Below are 15,643 nucleotides of genomic sequence, written 5' to 3'. Positions count from 1 at the left end.
GTGAACATAAGAAGATGGCTGATTGATGCCAGTATGTTTCTGGGGTGGTTTGTTATACAGCAGTATCTGGAAGAGGAATTTAGCTAAGACCCTATTGGAGTGCCTGGGTGGCTCAGTCAGTTAAGCATCTGACTCTTGACCTCAGCTAGGTCTTGATCTCAGGGTCATGGGTCCAAGCCACACATAAGACCCTATTACTTCTGGGGAGAAAAGCCTCCAGAATCCCTTTATACCACCTTTTTATTTTTATCCTTGTGCTATTTGATCTTTTTTCCCACAATAAAAATTTCTCACAATTAAACTTTGTAACTTCTACCATCAAGACAAAAAATGTTTAATGATGCACCCTCTGCTGATCACTAAGCCCCACTGACCTCTGTGACCTTGTCCCTTGACTTTGCCAGGAAATGAGACTCCTTGGGTACGTGGTAAAGCTGGGTGGCCATGCAGATCCTAGAGGTCCCTGATGCTTGTTCCAGGAAGGAACAAGCCAGTGGCCCCAGTGACCGCCTCTAACTGTCCTCTTCGAAGCACTATGCCAGCTTCTTCGAGGATGAGTAGGGACCGGGGTCAGCCCCACCTGCACATATGAAAATAACACTACGGAGGGGGCTGGGATTACGGGTAAAACAGACCCTAAAGATGGTTTGTGAAAATGTTGCCAAAGAGGCCAGGATGCTGCCTGCCTTTGGACAGTGGCTCATGCTGTTTCCCCTACATCGTGTGCCTTTCCTGGGTACAGAAGATTAATTCTGAAAGAAAAAGTTCAGTGCCCAGCGGCCAAGAGAAGAGAGGAGACGGGGACGCCAGGGAGCAGCCAGACTCACGCGCTACAGTCACATCCCCACGCGCTCTCTCCTCACGCCTCCGGACAGGTTGGGTCGGAGGATGTGTCTGGTCTCTAGAAAAAAGGGCAGTGCAGGAATCCCCTCCATGTCTGCATCTTTTCAGGAGCCTCAGTAAGCAGTGGGTGACCTTCCTCACGCCCATGTATGTCACAGAACTGGACAGAAGCCTCAGCCAGCAAGTAAAATGGAAGCCAGAATCAGTGGAATCTCCATTCCTTGAAAAAAACATCTTTGGGTCAGGCCAAAGCAGAAATCTATGAAAGGAGACCTTTTCCGCATCCCAGCCTTTCTTTGCCCAGAAAGCCAAATGGAAGAAAGAACTGCTAGAAACTAGGGCCGGCCCCCAGAACTACAGGCTCAGGAGATGTGGGGAGAGACCAAAGATGAAAAGCAGTGGGGAGAAACGAAGCTGTATCTGGAAGATCTCCCAGGAACTGTGGCTCGACTGCCCAATGCCAAGCTCACAGCTCTCAGCCGGACTTGAGCCGGCTCCAGGACCTTTTCACTGTTTCCTACTTACTTTTACCGGAACAGCCCTCACCTTCAGTGCCACCAACTCCATCGATCAGTTTTTTGGAGCGCCATTGGATTCAAACATGAATACGACAAAAAAAGAGACCTCTGGTTCGTGGACGGACGAGCCCGTGGCGAGCTGTGCGGTTCCAGAAGTTGCCCTTCTTACCTGAGGGGGTGGACCCACTCACGGGAGTGCTGGGGGTCCTCCACATCTTCCTGTGTACCTGTTGCTGTATTCCATTAAAGAGGATCAGCATTGCCGACACGTGGGTCGGGGCCATTGTTGGGGCCACACCACCTGTCGTGGGCTGGCCAGCTGCCACCTGAAGCCTTGACGTTGGAATGTTTCTCCTGGGAGGAATCCTCTACTCCTGCCTGCTTCCCCATTTCAACACACTGAGTTGGGGCCTCTGCACAGACGACTCCCAAGGCTCCCGTATGATGTCAGTCACCCACCCAGCCCTGCGAAGGTGCACTGCCCTGTGCCACCGCCTGGCCTCGATCACACTGTCCTCGGCAGCCCCCGTCCTGGATGTCACCACATGGACCTTCCCCATCATCTCCCTGCCCACCCCCATCCCCCCCATCAACCTGTATATTTCCTACCTTGGCTTTTGGTTCTACATGGATGTGGACCAGAAGAGCTCCTGGTTTTTTTAATTTTTTTTTTTAATGTTTATATATCTTTGAGAGAGACAGAGACAGAATGTGAGTGGGTTAGGGGCACAGAAAGAGGGAGACACAGAATCCGAGCCAGGCTCCAGGCTCCGAGCTGTCAGCAGAGCCCGACACGGGGCTCGAACTCACGAGTTGTGAGATCATGACCTGAGCCGATGTCGGTCACTCAATTGAGCCACCCAGGTGCCCCCCAGAAGCTGTTCTTTTGCAGCCTCTGGCACCTGCCCCTTGCTCCTGCTGCTCATGCTCACCTGTGAGCAGCCACCAGGTGGGAACTGTGCTAGGGGACAGCCTCAGAGTTGAAATCACATGGGCGTGTGGGAACAAAAAAAACAAAAAACATACAGGGAGATGTGCAATTTTTTTTTTATCCCTCTGCTGGTAGACAAGAATATTTTGGTAATTCTGGAGCTCTAGAAGAGAGACTGCTGGGTGACTGCAAAATGATTTTGTGCTCAGTGATCACCCGATGATTGTTTTTTATGGTAACGTCTAAAATGCTCCCCAAATAACAGGTTGGCTCAGGTTGATTAGTACAGAATATTTTTCTCTCCAAGGGTTTTTTATATATTTCTTTCCCCAACTCCCCTTCCCCCAAACTGTTTTCCTTCTTCCTTGCATGGATGTACAAGTGCACCTCCTCCTTTATGGTCTCCCTCCCTCTCTCTCTCTCTCTCTCTCTCTCACACACACACACACACACACACACACTCCCCAGCCACCAGCCCGAATGCTCATTGGTGGCCAGACACTCTAGGTCTTGTCCTCTGGTCCCCCGAGGGCAGCGGAAATGCACGCTGCGGGTCCTCCCTGCGAATGAGCCAGGGCCTCCTATCCAGCTTTCTCAGTATATTCTCAACTGCATATTCCCCCAGACAATAAAAAAATACCAAGGATGTGCGGCTGCTTGACATTCGAAGGGAGAATTCCACACAGTTGCCTAGGGGATCTCAGACAGGACTGCCAGCCCCTGGCCGCCCCCCATCAGCATTTCAAAAACTCCAAGGAATCAAAAGGATCTCTATGGCTCACTTTAAAATACTGGAGGTATCTGAAGTGTCTCTTTCTGGAAGGGTGACACAAGGCTTCATACCAGCAGTCCATCCGGCTCTGACCCATTACTGTCCCCCTTCGGCCACCACTGCCGATCAGCGGCCCCTTTGCTGCGTGGCTTCTCAAGACTGAACGAGAAAGGAAGTCAGGGGAGAAAAGGTGAGCTGTAGCTCATCTTCTCATCCCTTCAGTGAAAAAATGCCATTTCTCTCCTGGTATCCTCTCAATTTAGAAATTATTCTCCCTATGTCCAATGGCTTTAAGAGCCAGAAGCTTAGGTTGGATTCCTGGTGGGGATGTGTCGGGTCCCAGGACTTGTGCGAGTTCCCCTGTAGCCACATGTGGCCTCAGTGACCTCTGGGTCCTTCCATCCACCCTTCACGTGTGCCTCTTGTCCACTGTCGAACCCCACTTGCCTGAAGGTCTTGAAGAGTAACAGGATGTCTTAATTGTTCAGTCTCCAGGGGCACTGCTGCCCTGCAGGAATTCATTTCAGGGTGTTTCAGCAACATTTAAATGGTCACGGCGATACACCTGTTCTCAAAATTTTCCAAAGCGATTGCAGATAACATGTGACCTCTGTTTCTAGCTACCTGTAATATAACCTCTCAGCTGCATCCAGGTTCTTCACTGTGGAGAGCATAGTATGGGAATGTCTGCAAAGAACATCTCCAACTTGTTGCAGCCCTCGAATTTGTAAAATGCCTCCATTCTCTTTTCCTGCTTCAATAAACCAGTATGCATGAATGTGTGTGTGTATGTGTATATATCAAAGAAAGCGAAAAGTACAGATGACATTTTACTATGGAAGAAAAATGAAATCGCCAGTATTAGTCATGTCTGACCTACAAAAAATTGGCAATTTCGTATAGTTCGACCTAATAACAGGAGACTTGTTGAGGGCTTACTAAGTGCTGGGGTCTATGACAAACATACATGATCTCATTTAATCCCCCAGACCTCTTAAGAAGGACATTTATATTCCCATTTCACAGAGGAAGAAACACACTGGAGGGGTTTAAGGTGCACCAGATGAGAACTTGAAGATCGTCAACTGGTCAACAATTTGCAAACATGGAATGACCAAAGAAATCACGGGACCAACACCCTCACCTTACATACAAGATAACCATGGCCTGCACATGGTCTGACTCTCACTGGTGGTGGACATGAAAGCACACAGGGGAAGGATCATCAAGAGTTCTCGAGACCCCTGGACATTCTATGTCTCTCCTGGTCTCATTACACTAAGTCTATGCCCTTTCTCAACTTAACCTCACTTGGTTACATCAAGGAAGAATAGTCATCTCTGCATATCAAAAACTAGAACCTTTCTAAATGCCCACCAAGAGGACACTAGATACCTTCAATATGTTGTATCTTTTAAATGGAATACTATGGAACCCTCAAAAATAATGTCATCGTCATATACTTGGAAACATGAAAAGATGCTCAAGTTATTATTACGGTAAATTTCAAAAGATGCTGTGTACAACACAACATGAACACCTTAGAAAAGAGGCTGGGAAAATATACACCAAAACGTTCGCAGATGATTCTGCTAAGCATTGGGATCATGGTTTTTATTTTCTTCTTTCTAATCTCCTACAGTGAATATATATTTTTTTGAGAGTACTGAGAATAATTCAAAAACATTTTTCAAAGGAAACAGTAAAAAATTTGGCAAAGGATGCTTTCCCTCTTTCACTTAATGGGCCCCTGAGGCATCCAGTGAAGATCCAAGGATCTCCAAGGATCCCAGGTCCTGTGGATCCTACTCTTACATCTCTTGGACCCTCTGATGGAGAAAGCAGTTCCTCCATAATAAAATAGTGTTTCCTGTGATTAGAGAAGGAAAGTTAAACTTTCAAGAAAATGATAGAACCGTAATGCTTTACTAGACAAAAATAGAGACTGCTTTCAAATGCTTGTTATTGGTACCTTCTATACAAAACCCCTTTAAAGTATGCTGACCTATGACGCTTGGGGCCACCTTTTTTTCACCTACTGAATGTCACAAGGTCTCCCCTGCCTCTGCTGACCACCAGGTCACTCTTGGGAGGGTGATGGGCTACGCCCTTGTACACAGAAAACCTATCATTTTGATGTACTCAAGAGTCCTACCCCTTCATACTCTCACCCATCCCCTCTTCTAGGCTCTGGCTACTTAGTGTTGAGACCTTGGAAAAGGGATAAAGAACAAGTGTCTCCTTACTTGACTAGATTTGGTCACAGTTCCTATACTGGTTGACATGGCTTCCCTGACCAGCCCTGAGTAGGCTCTCCCGATCTCTGCATGACAGGTTTTCAAATGCTAATTATGACTATCTTATGGAATGATGTGGGAGCTCTTTGTTGGGGGAAGGGTCCTGCACAGTTCAACAACATGACCCTAACGCTGGCTAACCTCTTCCACATGCCCTCAACTCCCACCCTTGGCTCAGGAATCACCAGAAAGGGTGGAGTGAAAGAAGCCACTCATTACAATCATCTACATAAAACAAGAGCCTCCGACACTCCTACTCCAACGGTGCTATATTGTTATCCATTGGTGCAAAGCAAGTTATCCCAAAATCTATTAGCTTAAAGCAACAAATATTTATTCCCTCAGTTCCTGTGGATAAGGAACCTGGGCATGGCTTAACTGTGTTCCTCTAGCTTAGAGTCTCTCACAAGGCTGTAATCAAGGTATCAGCCAAGGCTGGGATCTTATCTGAAGACCTGACTGGAGAAGGATCTGCTTTCAAACCCACTCCCTGGCTATTGGCCAGAGGCACCCTCAGTTCCTTGCCATATAGGCTTCTCCACAGAGCAGCTCACAGAATGGTAGCTGGCTTCATCAGCAAGCAAGAAGAGCCAGAGTGAGTGAGTGCAAGCAAAATGGAAGCCACAGTCTCAGAAGTGGCACCTCTTCACTTCTGCCATAATCTATGTATTAGAATCACTAGGTCCAGCCCACACAGACAGGGATTACACAAGAGCATGAATACTAAGAAGCAGAGAATCGTTGGAAGCCATCTTGGATGCTGCCTACCACAGGCACATTTTCTTGTCTCTCCAGCTCACTGAAGAATACCATAAGATTTTTCATGAATTTCTCCCCTTTACACTGTTGGGCTGGGAAGATGTTTTAGCCTGTTGGGTGCCCCCAACACCTCTAAAAACTCAGCTTACCCACTCCCAAGTAGCTTGGAAGTACCCCCAGCATATTCCTGGCCAGTATGACAAGACTGAACAAATCAACACCAATTTCCTACATGTACCTTCCTGCAGAAGGCCCAGGACACACACAGCCCTCCTCCAAAGGGGGCCCCCGGAAATTACCCATCCTTCTAGTCTGCTCCACTGCGCCATGCCTTCTTTTCCTTGATCTCTCCAAGTCTCTATTTTCCTGTTAAAGTAGGTTCAGGGACAGGAAACAAGATCTCAGAGTCACTGGAGGTTATCAAAACTCCACACAGCCAAATGGAGAAGCAACCAAGAACCCCAATTCTGAACTATGAGAATTGGGCTAGAGTCCCAGAAACCAGGAGGACCAGCAGGGCCTTAGGAGAAAACTACCAAAGATACCTGAATCCTTAGCTGGGAAGGTTGGAAAAGGCTTGATCCCCTAAGTCCCATCTCCCCTTCCCTTCCAAAGGGACTTCAGGCCCCTTCCAATGCCCAAGAAAATCCACTTCCCATCCCCATATGCTTTGACTCCCACCCAGAAAACAAAAAGAAACAGCATAAATATTGTTTCAGTGGATTAAGGAGAACATTTCACCACAAGCCACAGCATAGAAAGATCAGAATTGCTTTCAGGATGCCTCCACCAGGGCCTCCCTGCAAAAAGATCAAAGACACCTTGATTATCAGTGATAATCAAGTTTGCTTATTTAAGTAGGCTCCCTGCTAAGCATGGAGCCCAATGTGGGGCCCGAACTCACAACCCCAAAGACCTGGGCTGAGATCAACAATCAGATGTTTAACCAACTGAGCCAACCAGGCACCCCTCTGTTGTGTATTTTTTTTAATTAAAATATATAGATGTTAAAAAATACAGATAGATAGGTAGATAGATAGATAGATAGATAGATAGATAGATAGATAGATGTTAAATTGCACCATACGTTAAATAGTTATTTGGGGCTAGCTCAAGCATTTATGTTTTGTATGAGGAAATATAGCCCAAATTCCAAAATCTAATGACATAAGTGAACATGTGCACTACAATCACTTCTTAGGTTTCATATGCTTACACTCTAGAGCTATGGTTTTTAAATTTTTATTGTTGAAGCACAAGAACAACTGTTTTGTCAAGTAAGAGCAGAGCAGTGGCCCCAAGTGATGCTTGTGCATCTGAAAGGAATGAGGCCACAGTCCAGCCTGTACAGCCTCCTCCTCCCTCCCTTCAGATTTCTTGGGACCCTCTGGAGACCCTAGGACTCCATGGGACACAAAGTCATGTTCAATATTAATCTGCGTTTTCAAGATCCAACACTAGAGGGCAAAATGCTGAGCCTAAGCTCTAGATTCATTATTCTATGTGTGTGCAGGATGATAAAGATTCCTATTGCAAACCACACTTTTAAAGAATCCATTTTCAGATCACAAAGTTTAACTCTTTGGAAACACGGGTCTCTGATAAAGCTAAGGTTGTTGTAGAGCACCCTGGAAAATTAAACAACTAAGCGATGCCATAATTCAGTGAGATCAGATTTCTGCAAACCTCAAACCAGAAAACAGCTTAAAAATATTAGATAAGAAGGCAACGCATTTGGGCCCTGATGAGGGGGGAGGAGCATAAATAAGCTTAGGAAATAATAAAAAACATAATAAAATAATTATATTACATCTTTAAACATGATGAAACAATCTCATTAAGCCTAAATTCATTTAAAGGTCAATGATGCATAATTTATGTAGGCTCATAAAATGTATTATATAAATGACAATTAAACCAACATCCCCTTCTTTTTCTTATCTCTATCCTATTAACTCTATAAACACAAGAACACTGGTATATTTTACGCAGTGGTAACAAATTTAAAGGATACTGTGTTTTCTTGAGGTTATTTCTAAAACTCCACAGACACCTAATCCAGTGACATTTTGTCAAACACCACAGTGTTGTATTCCAGAAGATGAGCACTGCAAGGGAGGAGCTATGTGGGAAAGATTCTACGCAGGAGTGAAGATAAATGGGCCCAAGATAAAATATGCTAGCTTCATAATATGGCTGGGAACTGCCTTGGACATACATTTTTTGGTATTAAGGAACTGGCTCAGTATGAGTCTCTATAGAGTAAGAGACTCTGATTCATTCAGGGTTTATCCATTCTGGGATCTGAGACTATACAAGGGAACAAAACAAACAAAAATCCCTGCTTTCACTGAACTTACATCCTTGTAAGGAGAAGCTGTCAGTGAACAAGGTGGTTGTGAACCTTACGGAGACAAAGTAAACCAGGGAAGCTGGAAAGAGGCTATAAGAGTAGGTAGGGATGTAGGAATTTATAATTTTCAACAGGGTGGGAGCTGCCAATTCCAGGAAAAGAGAATAGAAAGGGGAAAGGCCCTGAGACAAGAGCAAGGAGTAAGAAGAAAGTAATTTGGGCAAGGGGGCGCCTGGGTGGCTCAGGAGGTTAAGCGTCTGACTTCAGCTCAGGTCATGATCTCATGGTTCATGACTTCAAGCCCGGCATCGGGCTCACTGCTGTCAGCGCAGAGCCCCCTTCAGATCTTTTCTGTCCCCTTCTCTCTCTCTCTCTGCCCTCTTCCACTCATGCTCTGTCTCTCTCTCTCTCTCAAAAATAAATAAACATTAAAAAAAAAATTTTTTTTTAATTTTTTTTTTCAACGTTTATTTATTTTTGGGACAGAGAGAGACAGAGCATGAACGGGCGAGGGGCAGAGAGAGAGGGAGACACAGAATCGGAAGCAGACTCCAAGCTCTGAGCCATCAGCCCAGAGCCTGACGCGGGGCTCGAACTCACGGACCGCGAGATCGTGACCTGAGCTGAAGTCAGACGCTTAACCGACTGAGCCACCCAGGCGCCCCTAAAAAATTTTTTTAAGAAAAGAAAGTAATTTGGACAAGAACAGAGTGATTAAAATGGAAAATAATCAGACAGCAAGGCAGACAGAAAAGACACAGTGAGGGGTGGGGGGTACACTGGAGGAAAACACTGCTGATTGCCAGGATTTGGACTTTCATTCTGAGGCACCTGCCAGTGGTGCCTCAGGTCTGAGATGGACCCGCCAGTGGTGGCCTGTAAGGAAAAGAAAGCATCATCAGACTCAACGTCCTGATAGGATTACTGTGGCTGCTGAGATGAGAAGAGACTGTACAGAGCAAGGGTACATGAGGCATACCACAAAAATACAGGCAAGAAATAACAATGGCCTGGTTACAGCAGAATAACTTGTATCAGAGTATTCCTCCTGACGATCACGATTGCCAATTCTGGAGCTTTACAAAAGACAGCTGTTTGAAGACCCTGCAGAGTGACCCCAGGCAGACAGAAACAGAAGAGGATTTGATATGTGAAAAAGAGGAATATGGCAGATAGAGCTGGGCACAGTCTGGAATCACATTGGTGTGTGGAGCCAGAAAAAAGAATTCAAGCATGCCAGAGGAGCATTGGCAGAATTCCACAAAACAGGAAGCCACAGAGGAAGTAAGCTCAAAATGTCCACCGAGAATTCCCGCGTGTCATTGGCTGACCCCCATGGTCCAAATCTGCAGGGCAAGACTACAGAAAGCCCGAGGGGAAAAGAGCTGGAAAGACTAGAGCTGAAGTGAGATTTGAGCACCTGCCCACCACAGGGAAGACGGAGGGAGGAGATCAAATCCTTCCAAGTTAAAGGGGCTTTCCATTACAGCCTTTCCGTTACAACTCCGTGAAAGCTACACTTAGGAGAAAAGACCTCCCCAGGGCTAATGTACTCACCTCCGAAGTAACAGTAAAACCAAAACAGATCTGCCTTAGCAATGATTCAAGTGATATAAAGTAATTTAACTACATTCTAGAACAAAACTCTGTATTCTCCAAAGACAGAAAACAGATTTGAGATCCTTTTAAAACCCATCTCCTACAATGTCCAGTATATAATTTAAAAAGCTACTAGATATGAAAAAAACAAAGGAAAAGGAGACCCATAGGAGAAAAAAAGATGACTCAGAAGTTGGAATCAGCAGACAAGAACTTCAAAATCTCTATTTTAAGTATGTTCAGAGACTTAAAGGCAACAGTCATAATGAATAAATGGATTAAAATAAAATTTTTAAAAATACAAAAAAATGACCAAAAAGAAATTCTAGAACTGAAAAATACAATATCTGAAATTGAAAAAACAAAAACAAAAACCATAGTCTAGAGTGGAATAACAGAAGGAATAATCAGTGACCTTGAGGACAGGTCATTAGAAACCATACCAACTAAAGTTTGACCATGTTCACCAAGTACCTGGACTAATCAATTATAGGAGGTCTGCACAGAATCAGTCAAGAATTTAGTCGACATTATTACCAGCACTAGGCCTGAAAAAGCAAGAAGAAGGTAAAGTATCAGAAATGAGTGAGACAGTTGTAAAAAAAAAAAAGGCCTGATTTTACCTCCTCCAGCTCCTAATCTTCTAGTGACTGCCATTGGCCCAATCAGTCAGAAGCTACCGGGCATCAGAGCTAATTGGTTCAATCTGTAAGAATCCCACAGCCCACAGCGGGGTGGAGATTATGAAGAATGGAGGGACAAAAAGGGAATATCTAGATCACACCCCTAAATATATCCTAGGAAGTGATTAAAAAGACAAAAACAAGCAAAAAGCCCCATCTTAAATCCTAGGTCATTTACAAATTAATAAAATCCATACTGGCCCAAAGTTCTTGCAGCACCAAGTTCTAAAAGATAATGAAGTGGGGCACCTGGGTGGCTCAGTGGGTTGAGCGTCCGACTTCAGCTCTGGTCATGATCTTGCAATTCATGGGTTCAAGCCCCACGTCGGGTTCTGTGCTGACTGCTCAGAGCCTGGAGCCTGCTGCAGATTCTGTCTCCGTGTCTCTCTGACCCTCCCCACTTGCACTCTCTCTCTCTCTCAAAAATAAATAAACATTAATAAAATAAAATAAAAATAAAAGATAATAAAGTAATAGCTATTAAATTTTGAGAACTGTTGTAATCACATATTTTAAAATCTAGTCAACATGTTTTTCATGTGCAAAACTTACATAAAGTTATTCTCAGATGTCCAAAGATTAGAAAACATCCTGCACATTACTTTTAGAAACAATTATTTGAAGACATACTAAGACCAACTGAAAGAAAAGTCAAAATTAAGAACTCAAAAACAGGGAATTTGTAGTAAAAGATTTGTGTAATTCTTCAATTTGGGCAAGGGAGGGCATGCAAATTAGAGTGACATATTCTTTTTTTCTTTTTCATTTGCAATTGGCAAGCACTAGGACAAATTATAGTATGCATTCCACTAACAGTCCATTCCTAGCATGAAAGGACAGAATGGGAGGCTCAGAATCCCCACTGAGACAGACGATTAAAGGAATTGTCCTAGTTATTTAGGTACTGGCCTAAAAGATCTTTCCTTCCACCACTGGGCACCAAACTCACTGATCCCATTAGATCATGTCCTATCTGATAGTATTCGAAGCTTAGAGTAAGGTGTGGCCCTACTCAACTGGTCCCATTCTGTATCTGCCCCTTCCCCAGGGCTACATTCTTCACCCTGCAACACACACAAAATACCCCATGTTTGATTAACTTAAAACAATAACTGTGCTGTCCTGACCCAATACTTTCTAACAACGGCTAGATTTTTTACGGGATTGGGACACCGTGCAAAGAACCATTGAATCATCGCCACAAAAACCCCGTAGTAATAGAGAATCACACGATGGCCAACTTCATCGTAAAATGACTTAAGAAATTACTTTCTTATTGAATGGTGAAGAAAAATTTCTGATGTAATATGTGCCAGACAATCAACAGTGATTACCTCTAGGGGTAGGATTATGACAAATTTGTACTTTCCACATTACCAACTGGAGTTCTATCATTTTTCTAAGTTTTTACAACTATCATGTCATATACTTTAATTAGAAAAGCCTTTAAAATAAATAATTTTAAAATAAAATGCAATACAGGGGATACAGGAGCTACTTAATAATGCCACATGGAAGCAAATGAACAAATCTAAAATATGGGATATTTTCTAGGACAATTGACCTACTTTTTGCAACATGACAATTGGAGGAAAGGGGTGCAGGTTAGTCAAGATTTTAAAAGAATTAAGGCACAACAAGCAAATATTATGTATTGGCCTTGTTTCTTTCCTGATTTAAACAATTCCTCTAAAATATGAGAATTTTTAGATAATCAGGAAAACTTTATTGTGAGCTGGATGATACCAAATTTTTTCATGTATGATTATGTAGGTATGGCTATATAAATAAGGCCCATATTATTAGAGATGCATACTAAAGTATGTGAGTGCAAAATGATATGATTACTGGAATTTGCTTTAAAAGAAAAAAGAGGGGCACCTGGGTGGCTCAGTCATTTAAGCGTCCAACTCTCTCCGTTTCAGCTCAGGTCATGATCTCATGGTTTCGTGAGTTTGAGCTCCACATTGGGTTCTGTGCTGACAGTGCAGAGCCTGCTTGGGATTCTCTCCCTCCCTGCCCCTCTGACGCTCACACCGTCTCTGTCTCTCTCAAAAATAAACACACTTAAAAAATTTTTTTAAGAAAAAAGAGGGGATGGCCCAACTGGAAGAGCATGAGACCCTTGATCTCGGGGTCATGAGTTCAAGCCCCATGTTGGGTGTAGAGATTACTAAAAAAATAAACTTTAAGAAAAATACTTTTGAGAAAAAAGAAATAGATGTTTATGTGGGAAAATGTGATGGGGTTCATTGAATTATTCTCCTTATCTTTGTATATGTTTGTACATTTTCATAGTTTAAAATGTGAGATAAAATTGAAAACACTATTTTTAAGGGACTTAATCGCAAGTATTTGTAGCTGCTGAGGGGCAATTATCCACCGGTGGTAGAAATTATCCGTCATCAAGCGTCACTGTTTACAAGCGTACCCCAAAGATTCTGCAGGTTCGGTTCCAGACCACTACAGTAAAACAATACTGCAACAAAGCAAGTCAAATGAATTTCTTTGTTGCCCAGTGCATAGAACAGCTGTTTATACTACAGTCTATCCAGTGCACAATACCATTATTTTTTTTAACATATATACCTTAATTTTTTTTAATATTTATTTATTTATTTATTGGGAGAGCACAAGCAGGGGAGAGGCAGAGACAGGGGGACAGAGGATCTGAAGTGGGCTCAGTGCTGACAGGCTGACAGCAGGAGCCCGATGCAGGGGCTCTAACTCACGAACTGCGAGATCATGACCTGAGCCAAAGTCAGACGCTCAACCAACTGAGCCACCTAGGTATGTATATACCTTAATTTAAAAATACTTTATTGGGACGCCTGGCTGGCTCAGTCAGTTAAGTGTCTGACTCTTGATTTCGGCACAGGTCATGATCTCAGGGTCTTGAGATGTAGCCCCAGGTCAGGCTCTGCGCTAACAGTGCGGAGCCTGCTTGGGATTCTCTGTCTCCTTCTCTCTCTGCCACCCCTCCCCCCAACTCACACACTCTCTGTCTCCCTCTCTCACTCAAAAATAAATAAACATTTTTCTAAAAGTAATAAAACTTGAAAGTCTAAATTACTCCTTGATCCACGGGCTGTAGAAAGGATGCTGTGTTAGCAAACATGAAACACTAATCTCATTGTACATCTGTGTCAGAGCTCTTGGGTGACCAAGTGCATTGTCAATGAACAGTACGATTTTGAAAGGAATCTTTGTTTCTGAGCAGTAGGTCTCAACAATGGGCTTACAATATTTAGGAAACCAAGTTGTGAACAGATGTGCCGTCATCCAGACTTTGTTCCATTGACAGAGCACAGGCAGGGTAGTTTTTTTTTTTAATATAATTTATTGTCAAGTTGGTTAACATTCAGCATATACAGTGTGCTCTTGGTTTTGGGGGTAGATTTCCATGGCTCATCACTTACATATAACACCCAGTGCTCATCCCAACAAGTGCCCTCCTCAATACCCATCACCCATTTTTCCCTCTTCCCCACCCCCCTCTTCAACCCTCAGTTTGTTCTCTGTATTTAAGAGTCTCTTATGGTTTGCCTCCCTCCCTCTCTGTAACTATTTTTCCCCCTTCCTTCCCCATGGTCTTCTGGTAAGTTTCTCAAGTTCCACACATGAGTGAAAACACATGGTATAGGTCTTTCTCCAGGCAGAGTAGAGTTAGCACAATTCTCAAGGACCCTAGGATTTTCAGGATGGTAACTGAGCATTGGCTTCAACTTGAAGTCAGCAGCTGCATTAGCCCCTAACAAGAGTGTCAGCCTGTCCTTTGATGCCTTGAAGCCAGGCACTGACTTCTCCTCTCCAGCTATGAAAGTCCTGGATGGCATCTTCTTCTGATATAAGGCTGTTTCATCCACACTGAAAATATGTCATCCGGGGAGCCACCTTCATTAAGGATCGCAGCCAGATCTCCCGGAGAACTTGCCGCAGCTTCTACATCAGCCCTTGCCGCAGCTTCTACATCAGCCCTTGCCGCTTCACCTTGCACTTGGATGTGTGGGGCTGGCTTCCTTCCTTAAACCTCCTGAACCAACCTCGGCTAGCTTCCCACTTGTCTTTGCAGCTTCTTCGCCTCTCTCAGCCTTCACAGAATTGAAGAGATCCTAGCTCTGGACTAAGCTTAGGCTTAAGGGAATGTTACCGCTGGTTTGATCTTCTATCCAGACCAGTTAAACTTCCTCCGTATCTGCAATAAGCCTGTTTCACTTTCTTACCATTCATGTGTTCACCAGAGTAGCGCTTTTCATTTCCTTCAAGAACTTTTTCTTTGCATCACAGCTTGGCTAACTGTTTGGGGCAAGAGGCCTAGCTTTTGGCTTATCTCAGCTTTTGACGAGCCTTCCTCACTAAGCTCAATCATTTCTAGCTTTTGACTTAAAGTGAGAGAAGTCCTAAGTGTCCTTTCACTTGGACACTTAGAGGCCATCGTAGGGTTGTTAATTGGCCTTCTTTCGATATTGTCAATATTGCTGTATCTCAGGGAATAACAAGGAGGCCCAGAGAGAGAGAGAGAGGAGGCAAGGGAACTGCTTGGCAGAAGAGTCAGAACACACGCAATATTTACCGATTAAGTTTGCCGTTCTAAACGGGCGAAGTTCATGGCACCCTGAATGCCTGTACTGTCTTTCAGCTAAGACCTTATCACCCCATGTTAACTTTGTTTAAAAATAAGCGCATGGGGGCACCTGGGTGGCTCAGTCAGATAAGCACCTGACTCTTAATTTTGGCTCAGGTCACGATCTTGCGGTTCGCGAGTTCAACCAACTGCACTGACAGTGCGGAGTCTGCTTGGGATTCTATCTCCTGTCTCCCTTTCCCTCTGCCCCTCCCCTGCTTGCTCTCTCTCTCTCTCTCTCAAAAATAAATAAACATTAAATAA

General features: G+C 44.0%; 1 pseudogene; it reads left to right on the top strand.

Annotated features, from left to right (window-relative positions):
• The first annotated feature begins 655 nt into the window (after positions 1 to 655).
• Positions 656 to 14,882, top strand: LOC124517269 (protoheme IX farnesyltransferase, mitochondrial-like; annotated as a pseudogene).
• The last annotated feature ends 761 nt before the right edge of the window (positions 14,883 to 15,643 follow it).

The sequence above is a fragment of the Lynx rufus genome, unplaced genomic scaffold, assembly GCF_022079265.1.
Source record: "Lynx rufus isolate CCGP_SWC_20201006 ecotype Redwood Valley unplaced genomic scaffold, mLynRuf1.p SCAF_21, whole genome shotgun sequence".
NCBI lineage: Eukaryota > Metazoa > Chordata > Mammalia > Carnivora > Felidae > Lynx > Lynx rufus.
Note: the sequence above shows the minus strand (reverse complement) of the source record. Positions and strands in the feature narration are given on the sequence as shown.